Source organism: Augochlora pura, chromosome 6, assembly GCF_028453695.1.
Source record: "Augochlora pura isolate Apur16 chromosome 6, APUR_v2.2.1, whole genome shotgun sequence".
Lineage (NCBI taxonomy): Eukaryota > Metazoa > Arthropoda > Insecta > Hymenoptera > Halictidae > Augochlora > Augochlora pura.
This window is the reverse complement of record NC_135777.1, coordinates 11,296,341-11,309,799: the sequence shown is the minus strand read 5'-3', so window position 1 is coordinate 11,309,799 and position 13,459 is coordinate 11,296,341. Positions and strand designations below refer to the sequence as shown.

Genomic DNA, 13,459 nt, shown 5'->3' with positions numbered 1-13,459 from the left:
TACGCGATATCAGTTTTTGTTTGGTCGATCTGGACCGAGAAGTCTAGCGTCGGTTCCTAGGGGACGGCGCGTAGCGCTTAACGTGTTAACCGAGACAGTTGCAAACGCCATCTGTCACGTTCTCATACTAGTAGAATTACATCTCTGGAAAACGAATAGCGTGAACAGTATCGATTCGATGCAAAAGTAATGGGGATTTCTGTCGAAGAAGCGCGAGTAGTCTCTTTCTGCTGGGTGAAACAGGTGTTAAAGACCGCGCGGGGGCAACCGTTTCGAGGAACGGTGTAAAATGGTAAGACGGAAATTGAGGATAAAAAAAAATACATGAATTAATCAGCATTTTGTACGATACTGTTGCCAACGTAATACAGTGCGGTGCGGACTGCAGAACGGGTAGAGCTCAGCGGTGTAGGATTTTCCGTAAGGGGTAAGAACTTCTGTGGGGGACAAGTGCCGACGTCTTTACATCATCATAATAATTTATGCCACATCTTTTGCCATGGTATTCGATAACGATCTCGTTCGTTTTCTCTATACGCACCTTTGCATGTTTATTTATTTATTTATCGAATATGTACGGGAAGTTATCCGTTCCTTGTAAAATCGTGAAAGAAAAGAAATAGTACGTATGTTTAGACTGACTTTGATACAGAGTTAAACTTTAGAGTTTCGATCCGAAGAAAACACTGCGACAACGTTTGTTTGTTAACCTTATCCGCATGCGAATCGATTTCTTCAAATTTTTCAATTGTTCTTCCGATTTGCGTGCTCGATGGACGATTTTCTCTTCCATGTTCTGTGCAGAATTCTCGTCGAACTTTTACGTAACTTTCACCAAATTTGTAACAATTGTTAAATAATAAACAAGAGCGGCCGAATCGAATATCACCAGATTTCTGGGCACCGCAATGTTTCCACGTATCAAATCTCAAATAATGTACGGCAATTTAGTAGAACAAATTTAAACGGCGCCAAAGGTAAGAGTAACACCTGAAAATCTGCAGCTTTTAAAACACTATCGTCGCGCTTTGTTTATTTTACATCTCGATAGAAACGCTGACAGATTAACAATTCGGGCGTGCGTCGTGCCCCAATTTTTTACAGGTAGAGCCGTTAGGATTATTGAAAGTAACGGGAGCGAACGAAATATCTCGGACACGTGATCTGTATGCGAGTAAAGTTAGGCCAATGTTGTGCATTATGGGTCTGTCGTTATGGCATATGTCACAAGGGTATTATTACGCCAGCCGGTGAGCCGCAATCAGTATTGCACCATTTCTAGCGATGATTTAGCCTGATTGTTTTTGCCATTGCACGAGTTCGGTGAAAGCATTATCTTCGAGTAGGATCTCGAATGACTCGACGGTAGAGAAGAAGAAAAAGGAGGAGAAGAAGATGAACGTCGAGCCAAAGAGCGAGACCATGGTGGTCGTTCGGCCGAAGATCGGTGGACGCGGGGCTGGCAGGGGAGGCAGGGGAGGCAGGGGAGGCAGCCGGGGCCGAAATTAATTTCCAGACGACCGTTGGCGCAATCGACACGCTTCTGCGCGAACTACGCTCCATTATTAAAAAGCAGGCCGAGTCGTGTGGGAAATTGGAAACGTTGGGGTTGGCTCCTGGCCGGTACGGGCCGACGTTACGGCGTTACAGGTGTTCGACGGACGAACACGTGAGAATGTGTCGCAGGTGCTACACCGCGGCGCAGGCCGGCCCTTCGGCCGCTGCTACACGGCGTTGCTGCTCCCTTTATTATTGTTTCGCATTGTAAATGGTCATTATCGTTCTGCGGGGCAGTTTAGAAGGACCGAGGGGGTTGTCGGTGGTTGGTTACCCCGGCGTTTCGAATCGCGCGCACGCAACGCATACCGGTGTACCTACACCGACACTGCTTGCGTCCACAGACTCAATCATCGATTCCGCCTGGAGAATTTATGAGCGACTGGAGTCAAACGACGTCCCCCACCTTAATTGACACGTTGCTCCCCTCGGAACTTTAATAAAATTTCAGAGAACAGGAGGAGTGAGATTAAAGAAGAGTGAGAGGAGGAGGAGGAGGAGGAGGAGGAAATATTCAGCGGTCTCGCGGTCTCGAAAACACGTTATCGTGCCGGCAGTGATACGTTCGCGTTTTTCGCTGTTGCGTTGGCATCGCGTATTCGGAACAAAGCGACGTTGCCCCTTCAGCGAAGCGTGACCACCGGGAGGGGAGCAGAGGGAGCAGGGGGCAGGTCGGGGGCCGAAGCAACGTCTGCCGAAATGCCGTTCGAATGGTGGCCATGTTAATGCGCCGGCGAAAGACAATTGCGTTCCCGTGTTCCCTGGAAAGTGCGTTCTCTTTCTGCGCCGGAGAACCGCGCCATGAATTCCTCGCGGCAGCGTTTCTCGCAGATAACAGCCAGGCTAACGTTAATGGCGGAACAGGTGGCCGCCGAGGCGTGACACGGTGACGTCATTGGTCCCCTCGTGCCACCGACTCCTCCACCGATACGATACGAAACTCCTCGGCCATAACGTCGGCTCTTCTCGTCCTCCTCTCGCGTTCTTTATGCTCTCCGCTCTCTCTCTACCTCCCTCTCTGTCTCTCTGGTACTCCTCTCTCGTGCTCACCCCCCGTCCACCCTCGACTACCCTCGCCGAGCGAATACATTTTCGACCGCTCTGGCCCGTGACATTCTGCGAAATCTTAATTTATTCGCAAACGGGAATAGTTCGCATAGATTATTGAACAAGTGCGGAAGTTACCGATGTTCTCGAAATGGATCTGCGAAATGCGCCTAAAGGAACGCTAAATAGGTCAATTATTTCACTGTAGGGTAGCGAGACCGGTTACTGTGTGGTGGCCAATGGCTGTACCTTTTGTTTTCACGTGTAATTAATTTGATATTTATCGAACAAGACGTATTACATTTCTTTAGTCGTAAATAAACTAAATAAACTAATTTAAAGGTATCTTCATATTTATCGGATAAGACTATATTCCTTTATCTTGTTCATTTCTTGATCAAAAAATTTTAATGTACTTTATTCCGTAAATAGAAAGTTGTGCACGGCAGCAAGCCTAAAGTACAGTACGTGATAAATCACATATGCATATTCAAGACAGAATCTTGTCTCTTATTCTTAGTTACTTTTTAAATTGTTATTTGATATGATCGAAAATGTTATCGAAGAAATGTAAATGTTATTGCAGCATAATCCGCTTTAGCAAATAAAATTATAGCGATAACACTACGTCCACGGATCTTGTCAAAGCGACATAACCGGTGGCATATATTACAATAAAACTCGTTAAAAATCAGAATAAATGTTTTATCATTATTTTTATAAGCTAATATAAAGCAGCCATGTACTGCCAGTGTTCTGTGAAACTACTGTTACGCTAAATTCGAAATGGTTCACCTAAGTATATTTTACACACATGAAACTGAATTTTTTTTAATTCATGCAATGGTTACGCCTTTAACAGTTTTTTCTACGCTAAACTTATAACAGCGAAAGGATAGAATCCAATTCGATTTTGTGAAATTATAATCATACTGTTATTTGTTAATTGCTCTTCAGGCATCAGTCTACAACAATTTGCCAAGCTATTCTTAGTTACGACGATATTAGATACAACTGAAATTTGAATTACAAAACCTGCTCCAATAAGTAATTTATTCAATCACTTTCCACGCGGAAGATTCTAAAATTTATAGTGTAATAATATTAAAAACCGGTCGTTTCGACCGTGGTAGATCTAGCGTTGAATACGGACAAATTTAATAGCATAAAAATGATCTCGAAAGGTGACATAACATTTTTTAATGGTGCTTTAGAATCGTCATTTGAGCAGAAATGGTAAAGTAATGAACATAACGAACCCCTCGATTTCAAGCTACATGGGCTACGCATCGAAACAACGAAGTATGTACTAGGCAAATGAGAATCGACTGTTTATCTCGTACCTTTGTACACGACATCCCGCAGGGCGTGGTCTAGTCGCTCCCGCTTTCGTCGGACCTAGAGCTCTTCCATGGGGCGACGCACGTCCTCGGTTAGGTTAGCTCCGATTTAACGACCGGGTTACGAGAAACTTTCCGGAGTCCGGCGAGGGGACTCCGACCGATTCGACGCGCCTCTCGATCCGCGTAAAAGCGCAGCGACTTCCCCGGGCTATAAAGCGTATCGCGCGAACAACGATACCGACAGCCGCGATAGAGCGGTCCCCTTCGAGCCACCTCGAACACGGCTGCAAGACTATCCCGTGCTAATTGTTTTTCATAAATTTTCCTTTTACATGCTCCGCTGGACGTGACGAGCGTGGCGTGCGCTATCGCCGCGTCCGCCGCTCCAAGTTGCCGCCACAGCCGCAGCCGCCGCCAGCGATTCCGTCCAACCGTTCGCTAGTTTCCGAGTGAATTTACTAGGTGTCCGTCATCGTTACTCAACAGCCGAATAGCACGCGAACATAACAAGATATGGTATAAACGCGTCCCGATAACTTTCACGATAAATATCTCGTAAAACCGTTTAACCGGCCACTCCGAGTGCCGTGTAGCTTCGGGAGACAGAAGCCTCGTCGGGAGACCCGTGGAAGCTTGTTAAAAGCCTCGAATCGAGCTTGCTGATCGACCACAGCGGTGTTCGCGGTTGACGATGGGACGTACTTAACCCTCCCTCCCTCCGACTACCGTACGGGAATCACTTTTGACTCGTCCCAGAGTGATTCGAGCGACGGAAAAATTCGTAAATCTTTTCATTCCTTCTAATAACGTAATCGTAATTCAGAGTCCTTATTCGTATGTAAATCATCGAGAAAAGAAACAGAAGGAGAACCCTCAGCACCCAGGAAACACGTTAGTATGGACAGCGATCTCTTTGTCTCTGCTTCCTCGAGCATTGTTATCATTGTCAAGCATAGTTATATCGCCGTGTTTTTAACATCGCTTTATTCAAAGTACTTGGCAATTAATATAAATACGAATAGATTATTCAATTAAAGGTGTTAAACACTTGTTATTTTGATTGTTAAACAGTTTCGTTATTTATTGCATATTCAGTTTTATTCTGTCAAAATTAAACATCTAGCGAGGACCTAATGTATACGTTTGGTTATCTTTAAACTAATGTATGTGATTATTGATCTGAGGATTTGACGAATTTGTAATAAAAATCAGTAGTCGAAATAGAAAACAGTAACGCTGTTAGAAGGGTCGAACAGTTTGATTATATTGCTTCGTGACTCTTTAAGATGATTCAAGGCAGAAATAAATGTCCGCAAAATTGTTATTTTGCATAAAGATCCGCAGTTTACTGATTGTTGTCGAAAATACGTATGCAACGCTGATTCAACGCGAAATGAACTAATTGTATGCAATGTGAAGGATTCAAATGAATGTCATTTACGATAAAGGTATGTAACTGAAATATAAAATTGTGAGCACACGAGAAGAATTTGATAATATAGTTACATTGTTTTCAGCTTATTATAAAGATGAAAAAAGCAATTTATTTGTATTTATTTCCTGTTCTCCGCAATCGTCTTGGAAAATTTTTATTTCACTTAAAGATTGGCCGCCTAGTCTCGATTCTCCGCTAAATATTTCTATTAGGAATTGGACTAACAAATAAAATATCGTGAAATACTTTTTTATGCAATTGTGATGTTATTGTCATAAACGAATAAAGCATATTTACTGTACGACTGGAACGTCCATAGTAACGAGTCGAAGCGGACCACGCCAGTGATCTACCAACCCTATCGGTCCAAACAATTTATATATATTCGACCTTTTTATTTCACTCCGTATTGTTACTTTCATAATAATCAGTATTCTTACCCATATACGTGAATAAATAAACAAAATGGAAAAAATAAATATGAACAGCCGAATACAGAATCGAGAGTTACAAAGTAATGTTGCCTAAAACCTAAAATATGCAATATAGAAGATCATTCTTGTACATCTATCGGATAAATCAAATATGGTTTTACCGATTACAAATCGAGATTTCAAGTAATAAGCATGCATGAATATTCATCCATTCCTTTAAGCAGGAATTAAATTTTATTCGCTTGTCACCAATATTTATACATTCAAATAGCTGTAAGCACACGCTACATATCAAATTCCTTTTTCTTCTAAGGTAATTACTACGATGGAAAAAATTCTAATCGTAGTAATTGTCAGAAAAATGGTACGGCAAGGAGTTAAGAACTCGGGTTTAACCAACTGTCACTGCATCGGTGCAACAGCAGGTCAGCAGAAGTGATTCGAACGTTTCCTTGAGCACTGGGAGTGCTAAAGACGGTCGCGTCGACGAATTCGTTCGCGTGTTCGGAGAAACAGAAAGCCGTAGGGCTCGCCACCCTAATCTCTAGGACCGAAATAATGGCGGGGATGATGGTTTCCATCTGCGACAGGTGCGATTTCGGCGGGCAACGGGATAAACGGGTGGCCCGGCGAACGATCTTTCCGCAAGTGACACCGCGCAGCTTGTTACGTGTTCCGGCGTCAGATCGCCGGAGATAGGGGCGCGGAGTTTATCGCGAACCGGTATCTCGGTAATCGAGGAAGCCAGCCGCGGTGAAAATACCGTCGCTTTTCTAGGTAATCGAGCGAACGCGGTTCTCCTGGCCACGCTCGGGCCGCGATGGGTCCGCGCATCCAACGATCTAGTCGGCCCCAAGGTCGACTCTTCTACCGATCCCCTTGGCGGAGTCGGGAAACGAGAGGCAACGAGGAGAGGAACGAGCAAAATTCTTTTTACGCGGCGTACGAGGCTCGCGAGACGAAAAACGCGAGCGAAGGAGGAGGGCACCAGCGAAGGCAGAGTCCAACGGAGAGAAATGGATAGAGGGAGAAAGAAAGAGAGAGAGAGAGTGAGAGAGAGACCGGAGAAGGGCAAACGCGAAGAGAAGCGCGGAGAGCCGAGAGGAGACCAGAGAGAAAGAGAGGAACAGAATCATCGAGGATTGGACAAACGAAACTCCTCCCGCGTTATCTGCGTCCAACCTGCACCCACGCATCAATTCACCGCGGCAACGGACAAAGAGAGAGAGGATAGCCAGCGAGAGACCGAGAGAGACACGGGACAGAGCCCGGGGAGAGGGAGAAACCGATCCTCCACCATGCCACCGATCTCTGCTACCGCTACCACCGCGCTACCACCGGCAGCCATGACCCCGTGCCAACAGGCTCCCGCTACGAGGACCGCGAATTCGTCGCAACCAATCGCAAACAATCATCTGGACGATCGCTTTTCGACTACTGCCTTCCTCCGCTCCTCCTATACGGACTCGAGGATTCCTCTTTGGTGCGATTACGGGGACGGGCGACTCGACAAAGCCAGTTAAATTGTCCAGGCAAGCCATCGGCTGCCATGGTTCAGCTAGACAATAGACATTATTCTATTTCCCTCGAGCTCGATTTATTGAATTTTATTCTCTTCTATCCTTTTATGTTCTCTTTATTCTTACTCTATTTCTTTGCCTTTATTTTATTTACTTAATTCAACATTTCATTTTATTAAATGTAAGACATGTGATCGCTGATGTCTGCTAATATCGCCATGTAAAATAAATACATTTATAATAATAGTAATTAAATGATTAACTAAATAGTTGCACGTATAGATCTCCGACCGATCAGCCGATTGTTGCGTTATCTTTGTAACACGTGATTTGTGTCGTCGCGCGTCGTAAGAATGTTGTCAGGACGATTTGTCGGCTGAATCGATCAACCACTGCAAATATTTTCATCCGCGACTTGCGGTCGTCGTGAAAACCACGAACGCGCCGAGCTCGGACGAGGTGTGGGATGTTACGGGGTCGCCGGAATTTCCCATAAATTCCGTGAAATCGGAAGACCGGGTTCGCAGAGAGCTCGCTGCGGTAGAGACACAAATCTCGTCGGAATAAGATTCAGCGGGACCGGCCGAGAGAGTTAACAAGGATGATTCGAGGTTGCCCACGTTAAAAGCCGGCTAATTGATTGAATTTATGTGAGCGCCGGATAGAGAGCCGCTACCGAGAGAGGGACGAGGGCCGGTCGACCGACCGGCCAGCTTCCGTAAATTCAATAAATCCTGCCCCGCCTTGCCCCGCTCCGTTCGCTTTTATTTGCTGTCTCGCGTCGCGAAATTGACGGTGCCCGGTCGACAGGCTTTTTTTGCTACAGGATAAAGCGATTTCTCCGGCCTTCTTGTAAACCGAATCTCGCCCGAACCTCGCATAAACTTGGAGCGAGTCGGGTAAACGCTCCAGATACTGACAAATTAAGCATAATTTTTCCTTCATCTATGTATATATATATATATATTTTTTCCGCTGAAATTCTATATTGCTTAGTTCACTTCTTATAGAACTATTATACATATTTTCGGAACGCGGAGGACGTATATTTAATATAAAATCAGTGGGAAATGAAAATAATGTAAATGTGCCAATTATCGGTGCTTGTAAAGTCTACTTGAGCCAGTCATCGTAACCCGAATACTAATCAGTTCCAAATATTTCTAATTTGTTTTTCATACATTTTTAACTATTTTTATACTAAAATAGCTGTATTATAAATTGTGCGAAACGGAGTATGCGTTCAACCGATACTTCAGCAAATTTGTAAATTATGTACGTGAATTACAGGGTGTGGGCAACGCGGCAAGTGTTTATGAATATATGCCAGTTATGTACACACTTTCCTTGTTAAATCGAACGACTTTTGTAGCGTAGAAAGACATTGTTTCAATCAACTGGAAGCCAACTATTGCAAATTATAGCCTTTTCCATAAATTGGATTTATCAAGCATATCGGTAAGTGAAAGGTATCGTTCGCGTTAACCACACGACTCTGATACCTTATAATCATTATTTTAGAACTCGCGGTAAACTAACGGAGCACTTCAATAAATTTATTTTCTTAATATCATTTAATTTACATCGAACTTATTCACATATACGTGTAATTAATTTTTGTACGATACAGAACGAAATGTATCGTATCAAATGTTACATAAAAATTCTGTTGCTCATAATTTATAGTCTTTATACAAATTTTGTTGTTTGTAATTCTTTGTAAACTATTTAACATATTGTCGCGATTACGGTGAAAACAAATGAAAGTGACGTTAGTTTGGGCAACCTGTGCAATTGAGTGCCTGTTCTTCCTCGTTTTACGCGGAGACCGAAGTAACCACGATGCCGATCCTAATTTCACCTACTGCAGTCAGGAGAGCGGTCAGTTGCTTCGATTCTTCGTGGAAGGAATTCCCGATAGAAAAGAATTCCGGAAGGTGGCAGGGAGACCGATGGCGGCGAGCCATTCAATGCAGATGAACGTCCAGCGGAAGAGTAGTGGGTGTCCAGAAATCGGTGCTCGATTTATGGCTCATTGAACGATACTTTTCCAAGGGGCCCGCGCGAGAGAGCGCGAACGAGCCCGATTGAACGGAAAAGTCGAGAGAGACTCGGCTCTCCCGCGGTTGATGGCAAACATCGTGCGCCGGTACCGTTACGCGTGCCCCCGGGCAATCGGCTACAATCCGATTGTGCCTCTTGTTTTTCCTGCTCGTTGCGCGGCCAGTTCCTCGGCAACCTCGAACCTGTTCCACGAGTGCTTCTGCCTGCACACAACCTCCGCTCCGAGAGCCTAGCCGCGCGATCCTTTCAGGCCTCGCCTCGCCTCGCCTCGCCACGGCTCTCGCCTCATCTCGCCTCGCGCCGCGTTTTCACCGAGGATCCGACGACTACGCGCGCCGCTTCGGGCTCCGCCAGGAATTCCTGCTCCGTTTCTAATCGACTCGCGACTTCGCCTCACCCTTACGGCCCCGAGTAACTTTCCTTCTTTTCGTTCAGATTGCTAATCTTAGAGACCCTATAGCCTCGAACGCGCTGTATTCTCTTCCAGGAATAGGTGCAAACGCTTGATAGCGTTGTATCCTTTGCGGAGGATAAGCGCGTTAACCATTGCTTAGTTTATACGTCCTGCGAATTATCCTATAAAGCTCGGACTTGCAAGGCGATACGCGTAGAGTTCGAGGTACGCTTCAAGTACACACGCAGCGATACGTTTTCGGTCACCATCGTCGCTTTATGTTTTCCGTCGCAAGGGATGCGTCATCGAACATTACCATTCCCCCAAGATTCGGCTACGTTCGGCAAGTGCAGACGCTTTGGAAAGGCCCTACACAATCGTAGCGAGAACAGCCGCTAGTGTTCTGTCGGTGACAAAACGCGTAACGTCGGAGATCAAATACGTTTCCCTTTTAAATTATATTTTATTTTAAATTAATTGAATTCTATTTTATATTAATTGAATTTTGGTTTATATTAATTGAATTATATTTTATATTAGTTGAATTCTATTTTATATTAATTGAATTTTGGTTTATATTAATTGAATTATATTTTATATTAATTGAATTCTATTTTATATTAACCTTTTAGATACGGCAGGTTATATTTGCGCAAATAAAGTTTTTCGTAACTAAATTACGATTTTCTCTTAATATATATTTTTTCCGGACATCTATGTATAGTACTAATAACATATATTCTTTTCTTAATATATTGTATATACACACTTTCACTTTAATTGTTTGCTTTAATAAATAATAAAACAATTGAGTAAAGCTCGGGCCACTCGCGAAAGCCACTATAGTGGCGCGTAGTATCTAAAAGGTTAATTGAATTCTATTTCACATTAATTGAATTTAATTTCAATTACTTTTATTTAATTCAATCCTTTGTACTCGAAGGGTGCATCTGACGCGTCTCTAAAAATTGTGTTAAGCAGAACGAAGTATGTCTGTATTTTTAGGAAAACCTCTACATCCCAGGTACCGAACTTTTATGAGGGTTCAGGTAAACCTTCAAGTACGCTAGGCACAGAACTGCGTACTGTCGCCTAGCTCACGAGTTCTTCTGTATAGTCCGTAGCATTCACATCGTGCGCCTGTCCTTCCACCGTACCATTATATTAACTTCTAAATATATAATTATTTACTCTGGTTTTATACTACACGAGAGTGTTTTATTCCACACAACCCCTCAACAGGTTATGGGCCCAGGTTGTTACTATCAGTGTAAATAATTCGTTGTGAAAAAAGAAGTGAGTAGTGCCTTTTTTTAAAAAATGGAATCAATGAGCGTAAAAATTGAAAAGCTCCGTGACAGTGATAATTGGTTGCAATGGCGCTTCGTTATCCGTACATTACTCGAGGATGACGATGATACGCTTGATGTGTGTGAAGGAAGGTTGCAACGTCCAGCTGAAAATTCGCCCGATTATGAGTCAAAACTCCGGAAATTCTTAAAAGCTGATAAAGTAGCTCGTAAATTAATAGTTACGTCAGTAGAGAAAAAACCTCTCGATTTGCTGCTCAGTTGTACGACCGCTCAAGAAATGTGGAGAAAACTAAATACCGTGTACGACATGAAATCGGACGAAAATTTGTCTGTAGTACAAAAACAATTTTTCGATTTCAAGTGGGACTCCAGTGAAAGTGTCAATCATAATTTAGCAAAAATTGAACAGTTAAAAAGTAAAATGAAAAACCTGGGTGGTGCAGTTCCGGACTCCATGATATTGACACGCATATTGTCAATATTACCCAAAAGATACAATCACTTTCACAGTGCGTGGGATTCTGTAGAAGACAAGAAGAAGACCCTGGAAAACTTGACGGCGCGGTTAATGACTGAAGAAATGAGAACTCAAGAAGATGACTTGGAGGATGCGGCTGTGGCATTAGTAACGAAACGAAAGTCGTCACATACATCGTTTCACAGGAATCAGCACAAGTCGAATTATGATGAACATAAGAAAAATGGCTTTTCTGGATGTTACACGTGTGGCAGGACAGACCACATACGAAAGGATTGTGTTGGTTGCCACGTGTGTGGCTCAAAGGGACATCTAAGCAGAAACTGCTTTAAGAAGAAAGGAAATTTCCGGACACGCAACAACGGTGGAGGATACGCAGGGCAGCAATCATCACCATGGGGTCATAAACAGGCATTCGTAGGAAGCAGCAGCGATTTCAGAGGCGACGAAATCTGGCTGGTTGATTCAGGTGCGACCGATCACATGACCCATCGACGAGATTTCTTCTGCAGCTTCGAAGAATTTGAAGAGCCGGTGATCGTCCGATTAGGTAATGGCGATCCTACTCCAGCATATGGAAGAGGTAACATTGAAATTGAAACCGATGTAGACGGAAAATGTATCGCGGGTATTATGTACGACGTTCTATTTGTACCAAAATTAAAACAAAATCTATTTTCAATAATCACCGCTACGAGAAAAGGAGTTGATCACGCGATTACCGAATATGGGGAAAAATGTGTATTCTCACGCGACGGAAAAATTATAGCGACGGGCTCGATTTGGGGTGATCTATTCAAAGTAAATTTACGCGTAGTATCAATAAAAAAATGTAATTTAGTTGGAAATGCTAATACAGAAAAAGTATGCGTTAAATCGTACAGTGATAGCTTACAGTTGTGGCACGAAAGATTATGCCATCAAAATTTTAAACACGTGAAAAATTTTTTGAAAAATAAGGGAATTCAAATAAAAGATGATAGCGTTTTTTGCGAAGGTTGTGCGTATGGAAAACATCATAAACTCAGTTTTCACAATAGAAGCGACCGTGCTACGAAATGCCGCGAAATTATACATGCCGACGTATGTGGGCCGATGGAGCACGAGTCGATAGGCAAAAAACGATATTTTCTAATACTCAAAGACGATTATTCAGGTTTTAGACAAATTTATTTTATGCGGCAAAAATCAGAAGTCTTCGACAAATTGCAATTATTCTGCAACGAAATTGAGAATCTTTTCGGGGAGAATATAAAAGAATTTCACAGTGACGGCGGAAAAGAATTTAAGAATAGGGACGTCGAACGCTATTTAGGTAGGAAAGGCATAAAACATACTTTAAGTGTACCGTATACACCCCAGCAGAATGGTGTCGCAGAACGGGAAAACCGAATTATAGTCGAGGCAGCGCGGTCTATGTTATACTCGAGGTCAGATTTGCCTTTATCGTTATGGGCTGAAGCGATGAATACAGCTGCGTATGTCATTAACAGGTCGGGACCTTCGAAAAAGCCAGGTCAAAATCCTTACAGTTTATGGTATGGCAAAGAGGCAAACATAGAAAATTTAAAAATTTTTGGGACAGAATGTTTTGTACATGTACCGTATGAAAAGAGGAGAAAGTTAGATAGGAAAGCTATGAAAGGCTACCTGGTAGGGTACATTGAAAATTTCAAAGGATATCGGGTATTTGTGCCAAGTTTACGAGACGTTGTTTTAAGCCGTGATGTACTATTTAAACCTGAGAGATTAATAGCAAACAAAATTGATATAGATACATTTAAAAGGGGGGAAAAGATTGAAGAAAATATAGTTGTACATGAAGATAAAGATAGTTTTAAAAATACAGAACTCGAAGGGAAAGTTAATAACAA

The 13,459-nt window shown here is 43.0% G+C and overlaps 1 protein-coding gene across 4 annotated transcripts in view; it reads right to left on the bottom strand.

Moving 5' to 3' along the window:
- The window catches only part of Pnt (ETS transcription factor pointed), a 188,590-nt gene that overhangs the window by 104,284 nt on the left and 70,847 nt on the right, over window positions 1-13,459 (bottom strand). Inside the window, exon 1 of one of the 4 annotated variants that reach the window (XM_078182607.1) lies at window positions 3,948-4,189. The exons of the other annotated variants lie outside the window; for them this stretch is intronic. The gene's annotated coding sequence lies outside the window, so the exon portion shown is untranslated. Of the gene's footprint in view, window positions 1-3,947; window positions 4,190-13,459 lie in introns of those variants that run through there. 4 annotated transcript variants of the gene reach the window in all.